Genomic DNA, 12,180 nt, shown 5'->3' with positions numbered 1-12,180 from the left:
ACAGATTAGAGCTCTCTGTTGATTGTAGGTGTGGGAATGTCAAGGAGAGTCCAGATTCTGGTACCTGGAGTCTCTTACAGATAAGTAACCTGCTGTGGATTGACTTTATTTCTTGCCACTTTATATACTTGACACTAGAAAATTTAGTCTCAAAGATGTTTTCCTGTGACTTCTGTTTTTGAGGGCAGCATATTGGATGAGCTTTCCCCTGTCAACTGTAAATTCTCTAAGCTATTATTGAATGCTGGCCTAAATAGTAGGGACCTGTCCTTAAGTCCCAGAAGGATAACAGTCCTAGTTTGATGTATGGATTGCTCCTTATGTCCCACTCAAAGATATCATGACACTTCTGCTACCAGAATGGCAGATCCTTTGCCTCTAACTCTGGAAACTAGTGGGCAGAGGCAATGTATCCTTAGAGACCTGACAGGTTTAACTATGGGAGAGATAAGAATAGCAGGTGCGGGGCCAGAGAGATAGCATGGAGATAAGGCATTTGCTTTGCATGCAGAAAGTAGGTGGTTCAAATCCCGACATCCCATATGGTCCCCTGAGCCTGCCAAGAGTGATTTCTGAGCATAGAGCCAGGAGTAACCCCTGAATGCTGCCGGGTGTGACCCCCCCACCCAAGAAAAGGAATAACAGGTGTATTAATTTACCTTAACTGTTATACCATCTTCCTTTCCACAATAGGTTTCCTTACTGCCATGAATGGGATTTACAAGTTCTTAAAAAATATCATGAGATTATTGACTGTAAGTCTACTTTGCTTGGCATCTGTTTGGGAAGTAGTTGAGGTCCTTGAACTAAACACACATTAGTTTTGCCTTGATGACTCTCCCAGGGTGTCCCTCTTAGGCTGAAATGTACACATCCTCCATCCTTCAACCTGAGTTTGAACAAAAAGAATAGTTATATGAGTGCCCAAGAGAGACGAAGGCTTTTAATTGCCCAAGGATCTCTTCTCCCAACAGATTATACAGGTAGTCACCAAGTCACCACATATCAAAAAAGTGAAAAAAATGACACAGACAGCAGAGAGGGAAGGTATTGTTCTGTGACACAATAACTTTACTAGTTTGGAAGAATAAAACTGAGCAGGCTGCTTTCATTTTCAGAAAGAAAGTCATAAAACACACCCTCCCCCATTTTTAATACTGTGGCTTATTGGTTATAAAATTTAACACTTTAACAATTTATAACACTGTGGTTTATCAGGTTGTTCATAAAACAGTTATTTCAGGCATTAAATGCTCAAACACCAATCCCATCACCAGTGTGACTGTCCTCTTAGAAGTGTTTTCAATTTCCCATTCACCATTCTGTGCAGCGCAAACAAATTTACTTCATATTGCTTATTACAACATAAAGGCAAATCGGATTATAAAAGCTAAAATTGACAAAGGTCAATATGATATGGTTGTTTTATCTTTCCATGGTGTTTGCAAAGTCATTGTCTAAGGATTGACTGGACTGTGGTTGAAGCTAGTTGAAGCTAGTTGATGCTAACTTCTGTGTTACTGTTTAGGCTCACTAAGCTTGGTAGATTATTACTATGAAACTTTTCCATTAGGCTTCTGTGATACTACTGGGCTGACTGAGACATTATGTGGCTACATGGCCTAGGATTTATAGATCTCAAGCAAATTTGGTGGCTTGGAAATTTATAAGGTTAAATCATGAAGCTGGGCCTTTTCTGTTGAAGGGTGTAGGGAGTGGTGCTGGGCTGCTGTAATTCATGCAAAAAGGGGGAAATCTGCCCCCAACCCTTTGTTTTCATTTTGGTTTGGGTCACACCCAGCAATGCAGAGGAGTTTACTCCTGGCTTTGCACTCAGAAATTACTCTGGCAGATTTGGGGGAACCATCTGGGATGCCAGGGATAGAACTCAGGTCAGCTGTGTGCAAGGCAAATGCCCTAACCACTGTGGTCCTTCCCCACCCTCTTTCTGAGATACCACAGTTGTATCAGCCCAGATTGAGCTACCTGGGAAATATCTGCAGCCATTGTGTTCTTAGGAAGTTGATTGAGGAACTGGGCTGATTGTTCATTTTGGATGCTCAGATTTTATTCCTGGCTCTACATTCAGGGAGCTTCCTGGCAGGACTCAGGACCCCTTATGAGATGTTAGGAATCAAACTCAGGGGAGCTATGTGCAAGGCAAACTCTATTTGCTGTACTATTGCTTAAACTGTATTTTTAGACTTTCACCCGAAAGTTTCCCAAGTTCTTTTTGGAGAGGAAAAAAAATCTAGGATTCATTCTGGGGTAATAAGCAAATGCTCAGTTCTGTTTAGTGTCCAGGAAGATTTATCTTGGCCTCTAATACATGATGGCTCAGATTAGTGGTAGAATCTTTCACTAAAGGGATTTAGGGTCTCCCCAGGGATGGCTGAACTCACCTATGAAGGGAACTGGACATTATTCACTACCCCTGTTTGTATCTTTTCTCTGGATGAGGCATAGCTAGAGACATTGTGAACCAGACTAGAAGCATGAAGAACTAGTTTCCAACCTCAAACACTGCCTGTAGAGCATAAGCAGACACAGAATTTCTGAGGGAGGCATCAGGATAATTGGGGTGAGCCCACAAAGAGGTTTATACAGAGAAGTGTGGGAGCAGAGAGGAGAGAGAGGGGTGTTTTAGGGCAGATGAGCAGTATGTGAGGCATGAAAGAAACAATGTCAAGCAGATGAATTAGTTCATCACCTGGCAGAGTAGCTCATGGAAGTGGATTGTGGATTGGTTTCAGGCTTTTGGAGTCTCAGAGGATTTGGAAATGAAATAAGTGCTGCAGCAATGCTGGTATTGTAGTGCTCTGTGAAGGACACTTTTTCCTTCAGCAGAAAAGCACTGCAAAGGTGCTTCATGTTTTCTGTTGAAATCTGGATGCTACTTAGTAATTTTTGTCACTCTGAAATAAAACTTTAAATTTTGGAACTGGGGTTTTAGCTCAGTCTTTAAAGAAAGTTTTTTTTTTTTTAAATGTGTAACACTGTGATTTACCAAGTTGTCCTTAATGTAGTTGTTTCACGCATTAAATGTTTCAGGACCCCACCATCAATGTGACCTTTCCACTACCATTGTCCCAAATTTTTCACCCACCACCTGTTTGCCCTCTTATCAGGCACAAATAAATGTACTCCATTTTGTTTCAGTCTTGAGACTCTGGATTCAATCTCTGGTTTCTACACCCCTTCTGCAACACATTAAAATTTTGCTTTGGTAAAGATTTTTAAAATACCAGTTTGGGGACCGGAGAGATAGCATGGAGGTAGAGCATTTGCCTTGCATGTTGAAGGATGGTGGTTCGAATCCCGGCATCCCATGTGGTCCCCTGAGCTCCCAGGATCGATTTCTGAGTGTAGAGTCAGGAGTAATCCCTAAGCGCAGCCAGATGTGACCCAAAACCCCCCCAAAAATAAAAATAAGTAAGTAAATAAATAAATAAATAAATAAACCAGCTTTATTTTTAAAATTAAATTTATTTATTTTAGACACTATACTTTATAGTTATTCATAATACAACTATGTCTGACATTCAATATCCCACCTCTAATGTAACATTCTCTCCACCCTGGTCATCCATGTCTCAACCTTCCCAAAGCTTGCCCCTTGGCAGGTAGGAATACTTTATTTAATATTTTGTGTATTCCTATTGGGAAATCAGAATTAAAATTATGAGAGTGTCATGTGGCTCCATAAGTGACAGTGTGGTCCACAAATTTGAGAATCAGAAGCACTGGACTAATGAGTTCATATGTGACAGCAGTGGTTTATAGGGGCCCTCAGAAAGGCCCCAGTGGGATCAGATGCAAGGCTGTTATGTCTAGTTGGGCTTCTCTTTAGAAAATTACATGAATCTCTGGTGTTGGCTGCTTGCAGACATGGCGGAAGGCTCTGGTTCGTGGGTGTGGCTGCCAGGGTTTCTGGAAGTAGAGAGGCATGTAGGGGAGGTTGCCCGGCCTGGCTCTGGAGCTCCTTGGAGATGTCAGCCACAAAACTGGCATACCTGAAGTGTTTGGTGGCTAGGAGTCTCTACAGAGATGAATGGAGATGCAGTGAAGCTGAGTCATTGGTGTAGTAACAGTTGTAGGGCAGATCTGTGTGTGTCAATGTCTGCTTTATTGAATTGTACTTTCCCATTTGTTGTTCTTGTTGTTTTGGGGCCACACCCAGCGGTGCTCAGGGGTTACTCCTGGCTCTGCACTCAGAAATTGTTCCTGGAAGGCTCAGGGGATTGATCCCAGCTGCATGCAAGACAAATGTTCTACCCGCTGTGCTATTGCTCTGGGCCCTGAACTTTCCTATTTATCTCTCTAAGTCATCAGGGTCTAAAATGCTTAATACTTCTGTTTATTAGTGGGCATAATAGTTCAGTATGTGACATCTTACCAAATCATTTAATAAAGAACTTTTATCTGGTTTACATGTAAACAGGTTTATCTAAAATTGCTTTTATAGCTTATCTAAAAATGGCTTTTTGGGAGATTTTGTGACTAGAATCTTTTGACTTACAGGTTAGTTCAAGTCTCTCTGGACCACACAATGAAAGCCTTACATTTGAGCAATTGTGTTTTCTGGAATATTCCCTTCTTTGAGTTTTTTTTTTTAAAGAGTGCTATCTCAGTGCTTGATCTATCAGTGAACCTTTGATTTCTTCCCTTGGTGGGGTGGTTCCACAGTTGTTGGCCATTCAGATGCTCTCTAGTCATCCTGTGCTCCTGCTGCCCTCAGATACAAGTCTAGATATCCTCTGCTCTTCCCATCCTTTAGATCTTTCTCAGTTTAGCATACTATAGGAAGGAGGAGGCTCAAGCAAGCCTGGGGTCCCAGGTTCTGGCTAAGGGGAGGGCTCATCTTTGTTCCCTGAAAGGCCCCCAAGAATCTCCATCTGTTGTGTTGATGCTGTCAGAGAACTAATGAAGCTGTAACTCATCTCATCCCGGAACAGGCTTCTCAGTGAAAACATGCCTCTTTAGGATTGCAGAGATGCAGGGGGATGAGTGCTGGGATCCCCTCTCCCTCTCAAAGGGCTTTGGGTTCCATTTGTCATATGCTCCAGTTCACCAGCTATACCAACTTTCTGGAAGGTTCCAGATAAGGTGTCCTTTAGGCTTGCTCCTTTCCTGCCCCATACTTCTGATGCTAATTCCTCACTTCTATGGTGATTCCTTTTCATGAAATGATCAATGTATATAACCCCTAATGATGAAATAAAGAAAAATAAAGATAACTTTGAAATACAAAGAAAAAGGAAGGAAGAAAGAAAGAAAGAAGGAAGGAAGAAAACAAAGAGAGAGAAAAGGAAGAAGAAAAGGAAGGAAGAAGAGGGGCAAAGTAATAATACAGTGGGTACGGTGGCCAACATGTGCCAAACATCCCATATGGTTCCCTGAGCCTGCCAGCATGGTTACCTGAGTGCAGAACCAAGCTCTGGGCAGCAGAGGATGCGGTCCCTAAAAAAAAAAAAGAAGGTAGAAGAGAGGAAAGGAAGGAAGGAGAGATGGAAGGAAGGAAGAAGGAAAGGAAGGAGCAAAGGAGGGAGATAACAGGAAGGAGGAAGGGGCAAGGGATAAAGGAAGGAAGGAGGAAAGAGAAAAAAGGGAGAAAAGGAAGAGTAAGAGAGGAAGGAAGAATGAAGAGAGGGACAAAGGGGGAAGGAAGAGAGGGAAGGAGGAAGATGAAAAGGAAAAGGGGGGAAGAGGACAGGGGAAAGATGAAAAGGAAAAGGGGGGAAGAGGACAGGGGAAAGAGGAAAAGAAGGTGGAAGGCCTTGATTAGCTTCAGCCTGCTCTGGAGGAGGTTACAGTCTGTTCCACCATGACCTTTTGAGAATCTGTCACTCTCCAGGTGGACCCCATTCAGGAGACTGACTCTGTGGACTTTTCTCCTTGCAGGAGGAGGTCAAACTGGCACCGTTCTGTGTGCTCCCATGCATCTGCTTTGGCGTGAACCCAGGATGCCCCTTCCTGACTCATTTTTCAGGCTGCTTCTCCTCTCCCAGGCCCCTTGGGGCCTCCTGAGCCAGGAGATGCAGGCCAGGACAGGAACTTGCGTGCCAGTGTCGGTGTGTATGTGACAAAACCTGGTGCCAGGGGTTTCCATGGTGTGAAATGAGCTTCCTGTCTCCCTGGGGTGTGGTGGGGAAATTTGAAAACCAGGATTTGGCTAATGTCCCTGTGATGGGTACAAGGCTAGAACCAGTTCCTGTTTCTTTACCTGCTCCTTGTTCTGGATGGATGCACTTTGAATCCCAGCTTCCCATGGCAAGGAATAAATGAGAGATTAAAGGCAGGGTATGGTCTCAGGGTGGTGGATTGGGGGGTGTGATAACAGAGTCATCTCTGAGATGACTACCCACAGAACCTGTAAGAGAGAAACTTGGAAGTTTTTTTAAAAAATATTTTCATAATTTATTTACTTATTTATTCTTTATTATTCTCCATGGTTATTAACCAGTTCATAGTTAGGTTTTAGTCATAACATGTGCACCCCCCTTATACCAGTACAACTTTCCCACCACCAATGTTCCCCATTTCTCTCCTCCCCCACCTCCTGCCTATCTTCAGGACAGGCACTCTATTTCTCTCTTTCATTATCATTGTCATGGTATTTGTTAGTGTAGTTATTTCTCTAACTGCACTCACCATTCTTTGTATTAGGCTGTTTAACTTACAGGTATTAAAGTTTTTCTTCTGTGTCCCTTTGTAGTTCACATATAATTTCAGGGCCTTGTGGTCAGCGAAGGTAGCCTGAAAAATTTCTATCCTCTTGATATTATGGAGGTATGTTTTATGTGCTAGCATGTAGTCTATCCTGGGGAATGTCCCATATACATTAGAGAAGAATGTGTATCCAGGATTCTGGGGGTGGAGTATCCTGTATATATCTACTAGGCCTCTTTCTTCCATTTCTCTTTTCAGGTCTAGTATATTCTTGTTGGGTTTCAGTCTGGTTGACCTGTCAAGTGTTGACAATGCCGTGTTGAGGTCCCCCACGATTATTGTGTTGTTATTGATATTATTTTTTAGATTTGTCAACAATTTTATTAAATATTTTGCTGGCCCCTCATTCGGTGCATATATGTTTAGGAGAGTGATTTCTTCCTGCTGTACGTATCCCTTGATTAATACAAAATGTCCATCTTTAGTCCCTTACCACTTTCCTAAGTATAAAGTTTGCATCATCTGATATTAGTATGGCCACTCCAGCTTTTTTATGGGTGTTTTTGCTTGGATGATTTTCCTCCAGCCTTTTATTTTGAGTCTATGTTTGTTCTGACTATTCAGGTACGTTTCTTGTAGGCAGCAGAAGGTTGGACTAAGTTTTTTGATCCATTTAGCCACTCTGTGTCTCTTAACTGGTGCATTTAGTCCATTGACATCGAGAGAAAGAATTGTCCTGGGAGTTGGTGCCACCTTTATATTGGAGCTTGGTGTGTCTGTTGGTCAGTCTTGTCTTAAAGTAGGCCATTCAGTTTTTCTTTTAAGAATGGTTTTGAGTCTGTAAAGTTTCTGAGCTGTTGTTTGTCTGTGAAACCATGTATTGTTCCTTCAAACCTGAAAGTGAGTTTTGCTGGGTGCAGTATTCTAGGTGAAGCATTTATTTCATTGAGTTTTGTCACTATGTCCCACCACTGCCTTCTGGCCTTGAGTGTTTCCGGTGACAGGTCTGCAGTAAATCTCAAGGATGTTCCCTTGAATGTAATTTCTCTTTTCGATCTTGCTGCTTTCAGAATTCTATCTGTGGGATTCGTCATTGTGACTAGGATGTGTCTTAGGGTGTTTTTTTTTTTTTTTTGGGGTCTCTTTTAGTTGGTACTCTTTGGGCAAGCAGGATTTGATCGCATGCATTCATTATTTCTGGTAGTTTCTCTTTAATGATGTTCTTGACTGTTGATTCTTCCTGGAGATTTTCTTCTGGATCTCTGGGACTCCAATGATTCTTAAGTTTTTTCTGTTGAGCTTATCATAGACTTCTATTTTCATCTGTTCCCATTCTTTGAGTAATTTTTCCATTGTTTGATCATTTGCTTTAAGGCTTTTTCCCAATTTCTTCTGCTGTATGGAATTGTTATTCATCTCATCTTTCAATGTACTAATTCTATCCTCAGCTGCTGTTAACTCGTGGGAAAGCTCAACCATGTTTTTCTTCAATTCATCTACTGAATTTTTCAGACCTGTTATTTGACCTGAAATTTAAGTTTGGAGTTTTCTGATTTCTATCTTCATATTCTCTTGATTCTTATTAGTGTTCTCTTCTATACTTTCTTTGAGTTCTTTGAACATCTTCCATATTGCGACTCTAAACTCCTTATCTGAGAGACTGACTAATTGTTTGGTCATGTTCAAGTCATCAGAGTTGCCATCGCCATTCTCTATGTCTGGCACTGGCCTGCATTGTTTCCTCATTGTCACACTTATATTGTGGGTTTTTCTATGTATTTTGGTTGTATTCATTGGCTAAATGATGTGCACGGACGGGAAGCAAAGTGGAGCAGCCGTGCTCCTCTGGCTCCACCCTTTCTGGGCTTGTAAACTCACCTCCAGGGAAGGCTCCAGGGGAAGGCGAGCCGTCCTCAGATGAGCCACACACAGGATGAAATCAGGCTGAAAATGGAGCACAGCACAGAAGACAGGCAGATAGGGGTGCTGGCATCTGAGTTCCAGCAGAGTTTAGTGGTTCCCCCTTTCTGGGCATGTAAGCTCAGCTCCAGGGAAAGCTCGGGGAAGGCTCCAGGGAAGGCGAGCTGTCTGCAGATGAGCCACACACAGGATGAAATCAGGCCAATAATGGAGCACAGCACAGAAGACAGGCAGATAGGGGTGCTGGCATCTGAGTTCCAGCAGAGTTCAGCCTCCAGCACAGTTCTTAGTGTGATTTTTTCTTCTTGTTTCAATGGCATTGTTTCCTTAGAAAGAGCACACGGCTGTGTAGTGAATCGGAGCAGCCATGCTCTGCCGGAGCCTCTTTTGGACCCACTCCCAAGAGGTTCAAGCGACAGGACAGGAGACAGACACACACAGGCAGCACTCACAATTTCTCACGGTCAGGCCCCACTGGGCAGGTGTAGTTTCCTTTATTTTTCTTTAATCCCAGAGATGAGTGAGGTTATTCTGTGTTCATCTCTCTCCCTCTGACTCATTTCACTCAGCAAAACAGTTTCCAGGTCTATCTATGTATAGGCAAATTTCATGACTTCATTTTTCCTAAGAGATATGTAGTATTCCATTGTGTAGATGTACCACTGTTTTTTAGGTACTCATTTGTTGTCAGGTTCATCTGTTGTTTCCAGATTCTGGCTATTGTAAATAGAGCTGCAATGAACATAGGAGTGCAGAGGGCATTTTTGTATTGTGTTTTTGTATTTCTAGGATATGTCCCTAGAAGTATTGCTGGATCATATGGAAGCTCAATTTCCAGTTTGTTTGTTTGTTTGTTTTTTTAGGAATCTTCATATTGTTTTCCATAAAGGCTAGACTAGATGGCATTTCCACCAGCAGTGAATGAGACTTCCTTTCTCATACATCTATGCCAGCCTGGGTTGTTCTTGTTCTTTGTGATGTGTCTCTCTGATGTGAGATGATACCTCTTGTTGTTTTGATTTGCATCTTCCAGATGATTAGTGATGTGGAGCATTTTCTCAGGAGCATTCTGGCTATTTGTATTTCTTCTTTGAGGAAATGTCTGTTTATTTCTTCTCCCTATTTTTAATAGGGTTAGATTAATTTTTATTAAGTTCTGTCAGGACCTTGTATATCTTAGATGTTAGTCCTTATTTGATGGATATATGGTGAATAGTTTCTCCCATTCTGTGGGTTGCCTTTGTATCCTTGTCACTGTTTTCTTTGAGGTGAAGAAGCTTCTGAGTTAAATGTAATCCCATTTGTTTATCTCTGCTTCCATTATTTGGACATTGGTGCTTCCTCCCTGAAGACACCTTTAGTCTCAACAACATGGAGCATTTTGTCTGTTTTTTTCTATATACCTTATGGTTCTGGGTCTATTGATTTTATCTTTGTGCATGATGTTAGATAGGAGACTGAGTTCACTTTTTTGCATGTGGCTGACCAGATGTCCCAACACCACTTGTTGAAGAGGCTTTCCTTGCTCCACATTGTGTTTCTTGCCACTTTATCAAAGATTAATTGATTGTATGTCTGAGGAACATATTCTGAATACTCAAGTCTATTCCATTGATCTGAGGATCTGTCTTTATTCCAACACCATGTTGTTTTAAAGACTTTTGGTTTGTAATACAATTTAAAGTTGGGGAAAGCGATGTCTCCCATCTTCTTTTTCCTAAGGGTTGCTTTAGCTGTTTATGGGCATTTATTGTTCCAAATGATTTTTAGAAGTCATTGGTCCACTTCTTTGAAGAATGTCATGGATATCCTTAGAAGGAATGCATTAAATTTGTATAATGCTTTGAGGAATATTGCCATTTTGATTATCTTTATCCTCTCAATCCATGAGCAGGGTATATGCCTCAATTTCCTTGTGTTTTTTTTTTTTTTATTTCTTGAGGCAGTGTTTTGTAGTTTTCTTTGTATAGTTCCTTCACCTCTTTAGTTAAGTTGACTCCAAGGTATTTGAATTTCTGTGATATTATTGTAAATGGGACTGTAATTTTTTTCTTTTTGGTTTTTGGGTCACATCAAGTAGTGCTCAGGGGTTACTCCTGGCTCTGTGTTCAGAAATCGATTCCGGCAGGCTCAGGGGTCCATATGAGATATTGGGATTCAAACCATTGTCTGTCTGTGTGCAAGGCAAATGCCCTTCTGCTGTGCTATCTCTTCGGCCCTGGGACTATTATTTTTAATGTCTATTTTTTCTCTATCATTATTTGTATATAAGAAGGCTATTAATTTTTGCATGTTAATTTTGTAGCCTGATACTTTGCTATATGGATCTATTGTTTATAGTAAATTTTTAATAGAGTAGTTAGGGTTTTCTTAATATATTATTATGTCATGTATAGTGATACCTTTTTTCTGATGCCCTTGATATATTTTTTGCCTACTTGCTATGGAAAGTATTTCCAGTACTATGATGAATGAGACTGGCAGTGAGATTTTCATTTAATCTATCAAATTTTTCAGCTATTATTTCAGTTTGGAGTTTCTACTTTCATATCCTCTTAATTCTTATTTGTGGTTTGTTCACTTTGTCCCTATTTTATTTTAGTTCTATGAGCATCCTCTGTATTTCTTCTGTAAAGTTCTTATCTGAGAGTCTAAATAGGTGGTTTTTGGGTATTTTTTGGATTATCACAGTTGATATCTTTATTCTCTAAACATGGTGGAAGCCTGCATTGTTTCCCCATGGTCATAGTTGTGGTGTGGTGTTTTCTACATGCCAGGCTGGGGTTCATTGACTAGGAAAAGTGTTTGGCTGTGGAGTGGAGTGAAGTGGAATGACTATGCTTCTTTGGCTTTGCCCTTGATAGCAGGGGTTGCTTAGTTGGCAATTTTAGGATATCACCAAACAGACTTCCCTTTCTGCCTCAGTCCTTCAGGAAGTTGTTTTTATAAGCAGTTTTGGTACCAATTGTGGGTGGACAGAGAGAGACAAGACCCTAGATCACTGCCAACCTCTCTTCTTTTCCTTTTTCTAATCATTGGGTTGTGCTTTTACATTTTTTGGGGGGTTTTGGGCCACACCTGGCATTGCTCAGGGGTTACTCCTGGCTGTCTGCTCAGAAATAGCTCCTGGCAGGCACGGAGGACCATATGGGACACTGGGATTCAAACCAACCACCTTTGGTCCTGGATCGGCTGCTTGCAAGGCAAACGCCGCTGTGCTATCTCTCTGGGCCTACTTTTACATTTTTTTAAACCTTCCCTTTGTTATGATCATCATTGTGGTTGGGTATCCAACTTGTTACCCATGTGCTGGAGTTTGCTCACTTACTCCAACCATGCCAGAGATTGACCTTGAAGCCTCTTACCTGTAAGGTAGAGGCTCTGCCACTGAGTCATCTCTGACCCTGGAGTCTGTGCTCTCATTCATGGGAGAGAAAAGCTAATTTGGTAGTGGTGTCTGCAAAAGAAGGATAGTGGGAGAATACAACAGACCCCTCTTAGCTCCTGGTGTGCCCCTTTAATCCAGTGTTTTCGGGAGAGACAGAATTGGAACAGATTATGCACTCAGAAGCCCGAGTCTGATACAGATAG

At 41.6% G+C, this 12,180-nt stretch overlaps 1 protein-coding gene across 2 annotated transcripts in view; it reads left to right on the top strand.

The window, feature by feature from the left end:
- The window catches only part of LOC126002074 (UDP-glucuronosyltransferase 1A1-like), an 84,421-nt gene that overhangs the window by 28,392 nt on the left and 43,849 nt on the right, over window positions 1-12,180 (top strand). The gene's annotated exons all lie outside the window — the stretch shown is intronic.

This window comes from Suncus etruscus, chromosome 2, assembly GCF_024139225.1.
Source record: "Suncus etruscus isolate mSunEtr1 chromosome 2, mSunEtr1.pri.cur, whole genome shotgun sequence".
Taxonomy (NCBI): Eukaryota; Metazoa; Chordata; class Mammalia; order Eulipotyphla; family Soricidae; genus Suncus; species Suncus etruscus.
Note: the sequence above shows the minus strand (reverse complement) of the source record. Positions and strands in the feature narration are given on the sequence as shown.